Source organism: Melanerpes formicivorus, unplaced genomic scaffold (assembly GCF_026170545.1).
Source record: "Melanerpes formicivorus ecotype bairdi unplaced genomic scaffold, bMelFor1.0.p_v2 SCAF_6, whole genome shotgun sequence".
NCBI lineage: Eukaryota > Metazoa > Chordata > Aves > Piciformes > Picidae > Melanerpes > Melanerpes formicivorus.
This window is the reverse complement of record NW_027142358.1, coordinates 13,961,028-13,974,790: the sequence shown is the minus strand read 5'-3', so window position 1 is coordinate 13,974,790 and position 13,763 is coordinate 13,961,028. Positions and strand designations below refer to the sequence as shown.

Below are 13,763 nucleotides of genomic sequence, written 5' to 3'. Positions count from 1 at the left end.
ACAAGGTCATTTCCTTTGCTATTTCTCAGTAGTATTACAGAAACATTTACACTTGCTCCTGATGTTCCCAGTATACATTTGGCAGCTTGCATACAAGAACACTACTTCCAAAAAGAAGCGCCATTTTTTGTCTGCCTCTCATAAGTAACATGGAAAGAATACATGCTTTCTGAGACATACTAGTCAATTTTTAATATTCAAATCTCCTTGATAATTAACTAATGAAAGGGCAAGTTGTTCATTTTACTAGAAAGCATTATACATAATCATTTTAGCATCAATAACTTTCTGCTACTTTGAAAATGCAGGAATGCAAGTATCACTGGCTGGTTTTGAATTTAAGACTAGCTTTACAAAATTGAAAGCAAATTAGAGATTGTAATCTTAATTATGCAACAATGATGTGAGACTGGAATAGATGCTTCCTGCTTGGCACAGCAGAGACCAGGTGCTAACTGTCAATAAACCTTTAGTGAATGCTAATTGAAATTGCTGTTTCACAAGCATCAACTTACCCCAGCTTACATCACTTGTTTAACTTAATAGGGTATCTGCCAAGAATATTTTAACATTAAAAGTATTCAGTCACCAAGAGTTCATAGACCTTATCTTTGCTAGAGTTTAGATTATCTAAAGCTGTAGTACAAAAATTACATTAAGCTGCCTGTGAAGAGCTAACAAAGATGTGTGCACACTCACACCTGGCAGCGAGAAATATTTTACTATAGTAACTTTACAATTTCTTCTTTTATCTATAAATGCATCAAAACAGTAAAACAGTCAAAAATAAGTTAATCAAGTTGCAAAGTTTGTATTCCAGTTCAGAGTCAAATATAACATTGTAAAGTTTTGCAGAGCTGTTCCAAATCCAAATTATCAACTGTTTCCATATATCACTCAGATTAAGAAGCATTTTATCTGAGAAAATTTTCTATGAACAAGCAGTTCAAAGCAATAGTGACAGCTGTTAACTACAAACTGAATCAATTTGTCTTCTTTAGAATAATATAAATGGTTCTTGTAACTTCAACTGCACTGACAAAATATCTTTTACTCTTCACCACTTCCGCTATTTTAAATAAGTAACCATACAGTAAATTCAAACAAAGAAAACATTAAAAATACATCAAGATATTTAAGTAGACCAAGACACCAGTGTATGTCGCTCTCAACTCCTATTAATGTGCAGTGAACTATAATAATTTTCCTCATGAGCAAATGAGTGCAGAAAACCCTGCTTTGAGCACGACTTACAACCAACAGCAAGTGAGATTTCTACTTTAGCTCTCTTTAAGCTCCTTGTTTCTCAATACAGCTCTGTCTTTACCATCTCCTGAGACAGTCATCTACTGATAGTGGATAATAACACTAATTTCTGTAGCTCGAAAGCCCAGGCAATATTTATTACCACAAGCACACACACATACTCCCAAATATATTCGCTTTTTGCAAGTTTTTGCTGAGTATGTAATCACATGTCTACATATTTATTTGCATTAAGTGGCACCAGAAACTACAGGTGGAATCAACTGCTTACTATTAACATCTTAGGATACTCACAGGAGAAAAAAGATCTAACAAAGAGGGAACCAGAACTGTTCAGCAGGGATAACATGGAAATATATTGCTTTCACTTTTGGAAGAGACAAACACCCGGCTCCCTTACAAGCAGGAAAGCTTACACTAGTGGGATGACATTCGAGGACTGGATATATAGAATAGACTGTTACCCAAGAAGATGCATAAACTGCCTACTAGGGAGACAAAATGACAATCTATGAAATCAGCATAGTGTACTCAAATTAGACATGAAGAAATGAGATCAAGATTTGGAAGCAGTCTAGCCACAGCAGACTGAGGTTTAGGGAAAGTTAATTCTTCTGCAAAAACAGGATGTGTTTTCCCATGCAAGCTTCCATGACACTGCAGTTAAATTGATTCAATAAATTACTCTCTTCTACTTCAATATTGTATTGTTAATTGGAAAAAGCAAGCCCAAAGAGCTAAATAATTAATGGAGAGTAAAAATTTATTAGCTCTAAAAGAAACATCTTCTTGCCACCAAAACAGAAAGACCTCTTCCTACTTCCAGTATGCTTTACAAGAAGAAGATGTACAGCCAGAAGGTGGTAAGTGGCATTAGAGATATCAAAGGTAACAAAACATTGGTACTATTCTTTAAATAATTTACTTCATAGAATACAGTTTGTAGTTTTCTTTTCCCTACATTTCACACAGTTCTCCCTAAATCTTTTTTTTAGGAAATTAATCATTTGCATTACTGGATTCTAGAAACTTTGAACAGCACATAGAAAGGAAAAACAAGAATTAGGACCAAACTAATGATGCAGGATAATCCAAAACACTACTACACTGAACGTTGATGACATTTGGGCTCTCTCAGGGATGCAAGCCTTACATATGGCTGATCTAGTCAGGCCTCTTTTCAGAAGATTCCCCAAACTAGACAACATATCCAGATTTCATTCAGTGTGCTATGTCCTGAATAAGGAAGCAACTATGCATTCTTCTCTGCCTGTAAAAGGTGAGTATCTTCAATTAGTCTTCTTTCTTGAACACCTTTCACTATTACACCATTACTAGGCTCTTCACCAGTATTCTCTATTTTCATATACATCATAATACAGTAATAAGAATACTGAGCACAGGCTTTTTCTTCCAAAGAGATTACAAGTCTCCATTTCAACATATTTTCTAGTTAGTTACTTGACAGACTATCTCCTGCAGAGATCAGCCTATTATTATTTGCTGCAAACCCTCTCAAAAAGCAAGAAGCCCATTTTCTCCAGATGACTCATTAACAAGCACGACAGAATGAAGTGTTCTAGCCTGAAATGCCAACAGCTAAAAATAACTCATTCCACAGCCTATGACAATTCACTCCATATCTTCACTCCATAGGCACAATCTCAGAGGGTCATCTCTGGGGGGAAAAAGTTGGCATATGCACTGAGCAAAAGTGGGGGAGGGGGGGAAACAAGTTACAGAAAAGGTACAAGGGGATAGTACCGCATAAATAATTTCCAAAAGCAATGTTCCAAGCAGCATGGAAAGGCTAATTAAAAAAAAAAAAAAAAAAAAAAAAAACAACAAAAATCCAAACATTTGACCCACACAACAACACTGAGAGGCTCCCTCTGATGAGCTGGTCATTTTGACCTCCCCTGTTTGCGTACATCCTGCCACTACAATACTAAGACATGTCAAGTGATACCTTGTTTCAGACTTCAAGCTGCTCTTAAGAAGCTTATGGTCAGCTGCTAGGTTTCACAGCTCTTTTGCCAAATAATATCTCCAGCTTTTTTGTCACAGGAGTTGTGTATGAAAGAACTGATCTCCCCTCCTAAGGCGGCTAAAACTTAACATCTTACCTTCAGCCCTGCAAAAAGTGGAAATACATTATTGACCAGGAAATCACAGAATCAGAACAGTTTGGGTAGGAATGGACCTTTAAAGGACATCTAGTCCAGCTCCCCCTGCAGTGAGCAGGGGCACCTTTACCTACATCAAATTGCCTTTGAGTGTTAAAAGGCACAATATTGCCTTCTCTTCTCCAGACTGAACAACCCCAACCCTCTCAGTCTGTCCTCACAGGAGGGGTGTTGCAGCACTCTGATCATTTTTGTGGCCCTCCTCTGGACCCACTCCAACAGGTCCATGCATGTTTTGTGCTGAGGACCCCATAACTAGACACTGTACTCAGGTGTGGTCTCATCAGAGCAGAGGGACAGAATCACCTCCATTGACCTACTGGCACACACTACTTTGATGCAGTCCAAGATATAGTTGGCCTTCTGGATCACAAGTGCACATCACTAGCTCACATCCAGCTTTTCATCCACCAATATTCCCAAGTCCTTTTCTGCAGGGCTACTCTCAATCCCATCAGTCCCCAGCCTGTATTCATACCAAGGATTACCCCAACACAGATGCACGACCATGCATTTGGTCTTACTGAACCTCTTGAGGTTCACATTGGTTCACTTCTAGATGTGGAAAATCCCATGAGTGAACTCAGCAGCTGCAGACCAATGAAAGTTAATTTCTGTGTCTGGAAAAATGCTGAAAAAAAACACCAGTACATAAGCACCTGGCAGTTAATGGTCACACAGCAACCATTAATTTGATATCACCATTTTCTTCACAAACCAATACATGTTTCCTTTTCAACAAGGTAACTAGTCTAGTATGGAACAGTGGAAAAGTAGACATAATAAATCACAACTTTAAGAATGTTCCTGGCATTTTCTCCTGTAACATTCTCATAAGCAAACTCACAAACTATTGAATAAAACTAAGTATTCTTAAGTTGTTACACTAGAAACTGCACCATCTGAAACTCTCATATTCAGTATAAACAAACTTCATTTCAGGCTTAGTGCAGATATGATTATCCTGTTCTGTCTGGTGGTCAGGATCTATTAGAAAACTGGGCACCTAAATGTAGAAGATGAAAAATTAAAAAAATCACTTTGCTTAATGCTCCAAATAAAATTCAAGGGTTTTTTTTGTTTGGGTTTTTTGTTGGTTTTGCTCATTTTTTTAAATACATATATCTAACTTCTAACATGAAAGCCACTCAGGAATAGCATTAATGAAAGAGAAATTTACAGAATAAATTTAACCAAACAGTAACTGGTATTAGGCAGCAGTATCACCAGAGAAGGTGGGGAAGATCTCTGATCATAATGGAGAATAAGAAGAGTATAAACTAGTCAGTCATGTAACTCCATTGTGGCAGCCAGAGGAGCTAAGGGAGCAAGAGAACACACATTTTTCCAGAATATAGTAGTGAGAACAACAAATGCTAGATGCAAAGAAAATGTACTTTTTTCTACTCCACAGTAATGAAGACTCCAACTGTCAAGTTCACTTTTGGTAGCCTGCTTAGAGACAAAAAGCACTCTGGGAAATTAACTGGAAAGCAAGAAGAACAAGAGGTATTAAAACGTGAGGTACAAGATAAGATTGATGAAGTTAAGTTTAGTCAAGAAAAGAAATGTCTAGAAACAAGATGGACAGTTAAATAATGACTATGCAAAGAAATCAAACAACATTTCTTTGTATCCATGGCAGGCAAGAAGACATGAGCTTAACTGTTACTTGGACTATAGAAGCAGAAGGCTAACTACATGCCATGAGACACTAGACGGGGGGAGGTAGAATCTCCTTCACTCATATTTTAAGAACAATCAAACATTTATATAGACCAGCTACATATGTTTACCTTGATGCTATACAATAGACTTGAGGCTGATACTAGATCTGTGTGTCTATAATTAAAAGTGGAGGCGAAAACTGTATGATGCTTTCTCAGCTTTCTTATCTCTGCATTGATCATTTGTTTTTTCTTGGACACATAAAAGCTCCCACAGGAGAGAAACTAGCATACAAGGAGATACAAAAGAAGTTTTCTTCAAAAAGTGTACAGTGAACTCAAGTCAAGAAGCCACTTAGTTTCAAACACAGTCTTTCATATTAAGGTCACGTAAGATAAAGAATACCCAGCTCTTCCAAGAAACCAGGCAATTGTAATGAAGTTCCACAAAAACCCAAAGAAATCACAACTATTTCTCCAGGTGGTAGAAACAGTTCTTTAACTTTCCTTTTTGCAAATAAGGAAAAATATAGGGGGGGGGGGGGGGGGGGGGGGAATAGAAATCAACAAACCAACTAAACAGAGCACAAGAAAAACAACCAAAAAGAAATCAAAATAAACCACCAATATTAAAACAAAAAACCAAACTCCTGTTGGGGAGAGGGAAAAAGGAAAACACTTGCAGTAAGACAAGAAAAATCGTAATATAAACACACCAAATCAAATGAACAAAACCAAAGCAAACAAACAAAAACACCCACAAACAAAAATCCATGACATCTTTGCACTATCTGTAGACATTCCCATATTAAGTGTGATGTAAATGATACAAGAGCCCACAAAACCTGGAAAAATAGCTCAAGATCAATTTTGAATACCTAGACAGCTAGTGGACTTTCCATGCACAAAACAGAATATCCTCAGGTTTATATCACAGACCAGTTGAAGAAAATATCTTTTTAAGAGGACATCAAGACTTTGAATGATCTACATGTGTGTATTAAATAACAATAGTTGTAAAACAATAAAGGACTCTGACCTAACTACTCATATATGTAAGATTGATTGGCTGGGTTGAAAAATCCCAATGTTATTTCTCTACTCCTAACAAAAATAGAGAACATCATGCCAAAGTGAAATATCAACACTATGAACAGCATAAGCAGCTTTGGTCCTCATCACCTTAAAAGACAAACAGTGAGACATTGAAACAGGTACAGAGAGGAGCAACAGACATAATGAAAGTGATGGCGATACTTTGACATTAAGGAAGATAACCAAGAGTCAGCTATGGAGAGAAGCAATCAAGATGGATAAATTCGTCAGTGGAATAAGTTGTGATTACTTACATTGTCTCATAATACCAGCAGAAAAAGAGCATAAACAAATCAATTTGGTGACAGATTCCAAAGATAGGAAAATTACGAGATGTACAGAAAAGCTATGGCATTCTTTCCTCAGTAGACCATGAGCATCAGAAGTATACTGAATTCAAGAAAGCACTATGTAACTGAATTGACAAAACGTCAAGTAAAACACATTTTGTAAGAAAGAACATCCTTACCAACCCCTACCATCTCCATTTCACAAGCTGTCTAAATATGATTTGTTGGAAGCTGAGAGAATATACAACACAAATGTAGAAATTCAGTAATGCTTGCTGCATTTGAGTCCTTCCCTCCAGCCTCCAATACTAGTATGTAAGCCTTTGAACTGACTAGATGTGACTGTAACTCTGTTCTTACATACTATCGAGCAGAGGTACATGAGCCATTTCACCTGTTCGAAGTATCCTTTGTCACCATGATGCACTGCTTTGTTGTTCAGAAGATTTGGCCAGAGTATTACATTCGTTAGTGTGGCTGAACCACTTGAAAAAAACAACCCCCGTGACTGGCTGCATTACAGCAATGCTACCCGACTGAAACACATTTCAGGTGTGTTTTCTGTAGTGTGTTTAATCTCACAGGGTGACCCACAGAGAGAATTACTGAGTGGAGATCTTAAAGAAAGTGTCTCTTCGCCATACAGAAGCCAGTGGGTGACTCTCCTGTAAGTCTGAATATACCATACTGTAGGAGAACACCGCTGGCAAGAACCTGGCTTTGTTCACAGACAAAACCTGTCTTTTTCTAACAGGAACTCCTGACTTAGTTTCACCACAAGAAAAATGTCTCAAATTATGCAAAGCTATTTTCCTGTCCAATTTTTATTCACTAATTATACTGAAAAAAAAAAAAGTGAAAATATAAAAGGCCTTCCTCAAAATGCTTTCTGAGTTTAGAGAAGACAAAAAAGACGGTTAAAACCAAACATCCTTCCTGACTTTCTCTAGCTAAGAATGACCAATCAAGAGAAAATTAAACTTTATATATTAAAGCTGTTATTTGTATCAAGACCATATACAAGTCAGCAGAAATGAAAACACATCTGATCAAAGAATAAGTTGAACTAAAGCAGCTTGCAATGTTTTCTCTTTTGCTATTTCAATCCAGGTGGATTAAGACCAACAATTAAAGTGATTTTATATATTTTATTTCAATCGCTAAAGATTTAAGCTTTAAAAAAATATGTTCTAGAAAGGTTATTATAAAAGTCACAGTGAAATAATAAATTCAAAATTAGAGTTTTTGGTTTTAATAAATAGTTTGATATCATGGTGAACTCTAATTTGTTTGCTTGAACAGAGTATTTTCCTAGTGGGTAGGAACAAAGCAGCTTTGAATTACAAACAATGCCCTGCAGTCAGTAAAACTCATGAGGCATTAATTTACCATTTCATCTGTGATCAGTTAAACTGTATGTGAAATCTTACACATCTCTTAAAAAAAACACCACAAATAGCTCAGTAAGATATTTTTTCAACAGTGCTTTAACCAAAACCATACAGTATTAACTACTATTGTCAAAACAGATAAAAAAAATGCAAGTTGTGTTTCAAGCCTGTATTCTAGTAACCAAAAAACACAGAGATGTTATCCTTCAATACAGAAGTAATAAATATGGTCTTCAAACCCACTTTACCCTGATTTTCAACTCTTACAATAATAATTTTTAAGAAACAATAATAAAAAAAATCCCAAGTATCAGGAATAAATGTATATATGTGTATGTAAAATGTGTTGTAAGGCAAAATAAATACAGGGGTTTTGCTACAGCGCATGTTGTATAGACTGTCTCCCATAACATCTCCATGTCTAAGTCTGGGTTAGATGAGTGGACAGTGAGATGGACTGACAACTGGCTGAATGACAGAGCAGAGAGGGTTGTGATCAACAGTGCATGATCTATTTGGAGGCCTGTGGCTAGTGATGTTCCCCAGTACTGGGTCCAATCTTGTTCAACATCTTTATCAGCAACTAGGAAGAAAGTACACAGTATACCCTCAGCAGGTTTGCTAATGATACAAGAGTGGAAGGAGTGGCTGATACATCGGAAGGATGTGCTGCCACTTAGCAAGGTCTGGAGAGATTAGTGTGGAGTGGAACTTAGTGAAGTTCAGCAAGGGCAAGTGTAGAGTCCCATACCTAGGGAAGAATAACCCTATGCACCAGCACAGGTTAGGCATTGACCTATTAGAAAGTGGCTCTGCAGAGAAGGATCTTAGAGTACTGGCAGATAACAAATTAACCATAAGCCCAAGTGAGGCTACATTTGGAATATGGAGTCCTGTTCTGGAATCCCCAGATCAGGAGAGACAAGGGACTTACAGCAGAGAGCATGTTGAGGGTGATGGAGCACTGAAACAGGCTGTCCTGAGAAGCTGTGTAATCTTCTATTCTGGAGATACTTAAAAACCACTTGGATAGAACAGTGTGTAACCTGCCCTAAGTCAACCTGCATTAGCTGAGGGATTGATTGCTCAGAGGTCCCTTCAACACCTATCATTCTGTGTGGTAGGTGTTGAAGGCACCCTGAAGCTCATCTAGTTCCAACCCCCTTGCCTACCTTTTACTAGATGAGGTTGCTCAAAGCCCCTTTCAGCCTGACCTCAAACATTTCCAGGGATGGGGTATTCACAGCTTTTCTGGGAAAGTTAGTTCAGTCCCTCACCACACTCACAATGGAAATTCCTTCCTTACACTTCATCTAACTCTACTCTCTTTCAGTTTAAAGCCCTTACCCCTTGTCCTACAGCTACATGCCCTTGTAAGATATCACTCTCCAGCTTTCTTGCAGGCCTCCCTAGGTACTGGAATCCTGTAGTAAGGTCTCCCTGGAACCTTCTCCAGGCTGAATAATCTCAATTCTTTCTGCCTGTCTTTATACAAGAGGTGCTCAAATCCTGTGGTCATCTTTGTGGTCCTCCTTTGGACTCACTCCAACAGGTCCCATCTACTTGCTTTTGAGAGATACAGTTCTGCAGAGTTATTTTATTGTGGTCAACTGTGAGCACTGGGAATATCTGGAACATTTATACTCTCTTAAAATATATTTATATTGCTAATGCATAGTTATTTCTAGAAAGGAACTTTCCATAACTGTGGAATTAACTTTCCATAATTGTTCTGCACAGTGTTCATTTTAGAAAACTTAGAAGCAGGATTTTTACTAACAGGTTCTTATTTGTTACAGAAGGAAATTATGTTAAGCTTCAATTAGAAATGCATTATGAACCATGCACATTAATATAAAATACATTAAAACATAAGGAAATTTTGCAGCAGTTGTCATAACTTGAAAGTAGCTAGTATTCTAATATTCTTCATGCACTTAGGAATACTTGTTTACAAAATATAAGACTTCAAGCCATCAGTTCCAGAGATGATTTAAAACTGAAGAAAGATTTCACAAAGCTTTTTTACTTCCCTCTAGAACTAAGGACATAAGTACAGACACTTTTTTACTGCATAAAGATCAATCATAGGAGGTTAGTCTAGATCATGACTTAGCTATTGCCTTCCTACCACACAAATTTAAACCCTTACTGTGGAAATGACAAATGACTTGCTGCTTTTCAGTGACTTGCAATAAGAGCTACTGGAATGCTATACAGAATATTCTCATGCACACACTTTAAGTGTCAGTGTAAGCCATGCCTGTGTGCATGATTTTTCTTTTTTCAAATTAACTTCTGAAACAACTAGTTATGTACTGTGGAACGCACTCATGCTATTATAAATTACAACATCACTAACACGGTAATTTGATTTCCATTTTTGAGGTTCTTTGTCTCCACTTCTAATTCTGCATTTTGAAAGAAAATTACACAATTATTAGATGTCTCACCATGTAAACATGACATATACACAACAACAGCACACACACCACACCAGCACACACCACACCGCAGGGGGAGTGGCAAAAAGAACCAACAAACACCACACCAAACGAACTTCCAGCACATTTCAGTCAATTTCTGGTTCCTGGATTTAAGACCCTAGATTTTAAGTCCCTAGGTTTCTCAACTGACTGATCTATTCTGATGTAGAAGCAACTGAATTTTAAGAAAAATTGCTCAAGTTTTAAATTACAATATAATCCAAAATGGGTTTGTACCCCAAAGAGAGCAATACAAAACATACGAATTTGTATTAATGATGCACAATATCCCTATGTTAAAAAACACTCAAGTTCCAAATCCATCACTCCAAAGCTAAGAAGAGCTGAAAATAAGATTTTGTCTCATTCTTGTGTGTGCTGCTTTCTGTTTCATCTCCCTATCCAGCTTGTGGTCCCACACCTTCCATATATACCACTTATGAAGACATGTTTATTGACTTTCTCAGCAGTATTTTGCGATGTAAACTTCTATAGTGGAACACTCCTATGCAGGTGTAAATAAATGTATTTTCATAGGATCCCAGTGCAATTAAATGTATATATCATGCCCTTTTTATCATAGTATCAGTCAGGGTTGGAAGGGACCACAAGGATCATGTAGTTTCAACCCCCTGCCATGGGCAGGGACACCTCACACTAGATCAGGCTGGACAGAGCCTCATCCAGCCTGGGCTTAAACAGCTCCAGTGGCAAGGCCTCAGCCACCTCCCCGGACAACCCATTCCAGGGCTTCACCACTCTCATGGTGAAGAACTTCCTCCTCACGTCCAGCCTGAATCTCCCCACCTCCAGCTTTATTCCATTTTTGTGGAAGCAAATATTGAAAAACTGATTTTGATTGCTCAAACCTTTTATGCTTAAGACCTGGAGTTTTTTTCCTGTGTTCAGATTTATCTAGTACTAAATACGTTCAAAGTGTAAAAGCCTTTCATCTAGTGTTACTTGTATGTCCTCAGCACATGAAGATCACAAGTCACTTGGGAAAATTTTTGTACCTGAACAGGCAGAATTACAAAAAGTTTTTCAGTTCCCTTTCTTTGTAAAGATGCATGTCACGTGGAACAGCAGGCCTGAGGACACAGACCATTTTCCATATGTTTGCTTATTCCTGTTTTTGAGTAATTGCTTCAAAATACTTTTTCACAACCTAATTGTTCTCCTGCCTTTTGCCTGGCAAGATAGAAGTATGATACATTTCCAGGTAAGTAACAAATTTAACTTCATTTATACTCAGTTTGGTTTCTGCCTAGTATCTTATGTTATGAAATACCTATTTATGTTCCTTATTCACCTTCAACCCTTTTTCACTTACACCAAACTATATCTGAGAGCAATGATGTCTTTTAAGTGACCTTATCTGCAGAATTTGTTGCATTTTGCTTTTGGGGCAGTCTCTCTCTTCTCTTTTTATGAATTTTCTACTCATCTTTTTAATGTCTTTATTGGTGAGTTCTTTTGGAAACTATATTATCTTGGTGTGGCATCTGTATTTTTCAAGTCAACTGCACCCTGCAACTCAGTCTCCAGGTGGCAGATGTGTCATTCCTAAGCCTTGCAAAGGGAGGGAAAACAGCATGCAGTCATCTTCCACAACCAGATAGGTAAAAGCCCATCAGAACAGCAGTCCCACTGTTAGGAGCAAGTTAAACTTCTCTGCAGAGTTACACTTGGATAAAGCTTTCCAAGCTGACATCAGCTTGGCCACTAGCTTTTCCTGTTCTACCTCAAAGGGCATTGCAACTTTTGGCAAATTTAATTTGCTACAAATCATTTAAGTAACATTAGAAGTGAGACAATTGTATGCATTAGATAATTGGGTATAGTGCCATGATCTGCTTAGATGTATTATATTATCAGTGGTTTCAGCTCATAAGGATAATCTGCTCACAAAGAAAGAACTAGTTTAAGTTATACTTCCCCAAGGAAAAATACAATCTTTCTGTAACACAGTGTTGATAAGAATGTATTTGTGTACACTGTTTGACATCGTGATTTCCTTCATTTTCCCCTACTTGAATGTAGCGATTTTTTGGTTAATACAGTAAATGTGTTGTATTAATTCTGAATCTGATTAATGATGTACCAAGCTAAGTAGAATTAAATTAGTGTATAATTGATTAGTGTGTAATTGGAGCAGAGCTGTAGATTTACCAACTTTAATTAGGATGGCTTATAACAGATAGATTACATTATCATAATATAAAACAGAAAACAGAAGTACTTGGCTCATCAAAAAGCTTAAGATCAGGTAGACAGCCTCATAGATTAGAGGCATACAAACTAATGCCTTGCAAAGTTCTTTAAGACAAGTAAATCATAACAAAGCCATTCAAAGAAAGGCAATTGCTGATTAACCTTTAACCTGGGATTTCTGAAGCAATTAGACTGTTTATATTCATTTACTCTTAATTTAGCTTTTTTCTGTTGGAACGGTCTATCTACAACGCTGCTACAATCAACATCAGTGTGCAATTTTGCCAGACTGATAGCAAAAAGATGAGATGAATATAACTCTAAAAAACAGACAGAAAAAAAAAAAAATTAAAAAATAAACCAAACACATAGACCTTTAAGATTAAAGTGTGCAAAGCATTTACATTTACTACAGCAGCAGAAGGAAATAAACAGCAGCAACTCAGCTACCAGACCTGATCCGTATTTTCTTAATACTCCTTTAGATGATAACTCCAGTCTAGACAGAGGGAAGAACAGCACATTCCCTTGAGTACACTGCCAAAGTAATTACGTTCATTATCTTGCATGCTAACAACAAAGATATAATAATCTACCAGTGAATAATTCATACGTTGTCAGGTCCCTCTATGATGCTCATTACTAATGGTACTACTTACAGTTCAAGTTGAACACAATTGTTTTAAAGATGCATTTCCCACATAAACAAAATCCTTGAATCATCTTTACCATATTGATCATAAATGAACTTAGCAACCAGTAGAAACTTTTTTTTTAAACACTCTCCTTTTCTTATGTATTTAAATGAACACCAAGCAGGTGAAGTGCAAAGCCAACTGCACATCAACTGCACAGATTAAAAAAACCAACATTGCCTTAAGTGGTTAAATCTTTTTTTTTTTTTTTTATTGTGAATTTACAACAAAAGAATAGCCAAAAAGCTTTAAAACAATAATTGGCCCTTTTTACCCACTGTCTCCCAATGCTTTATTCACTACCAAGATAAAAATACCTTTCAACCATTTTTATCTAAATACTTGCCATCTTTCTCACAGAATCTAAATAAACTTCAAATTTAAGTAAAATACACTAATATAATTGACCTACTTGCCTACTATAGTTGATAATTACAGTATTTTTCTATTATTGAAACTAAATTCAATCTCTA

At 36.9% G+C, this 13,763-nt stretch overlaps 1 protein-coding gene across 4 annotated transcripts in view; it reads right to left on the bottom strand.

Annotated features, from left to right (window-relative positions):
- Positions 1-13,763, bottom strand: part of ADK (adenosine kinase) — a 286,470-nt gene that overhangs the window by 214,823 nt on the left and 57,884 nt on the right. The gene's annotated exons all lie outside the window — the stretch shown is intronic.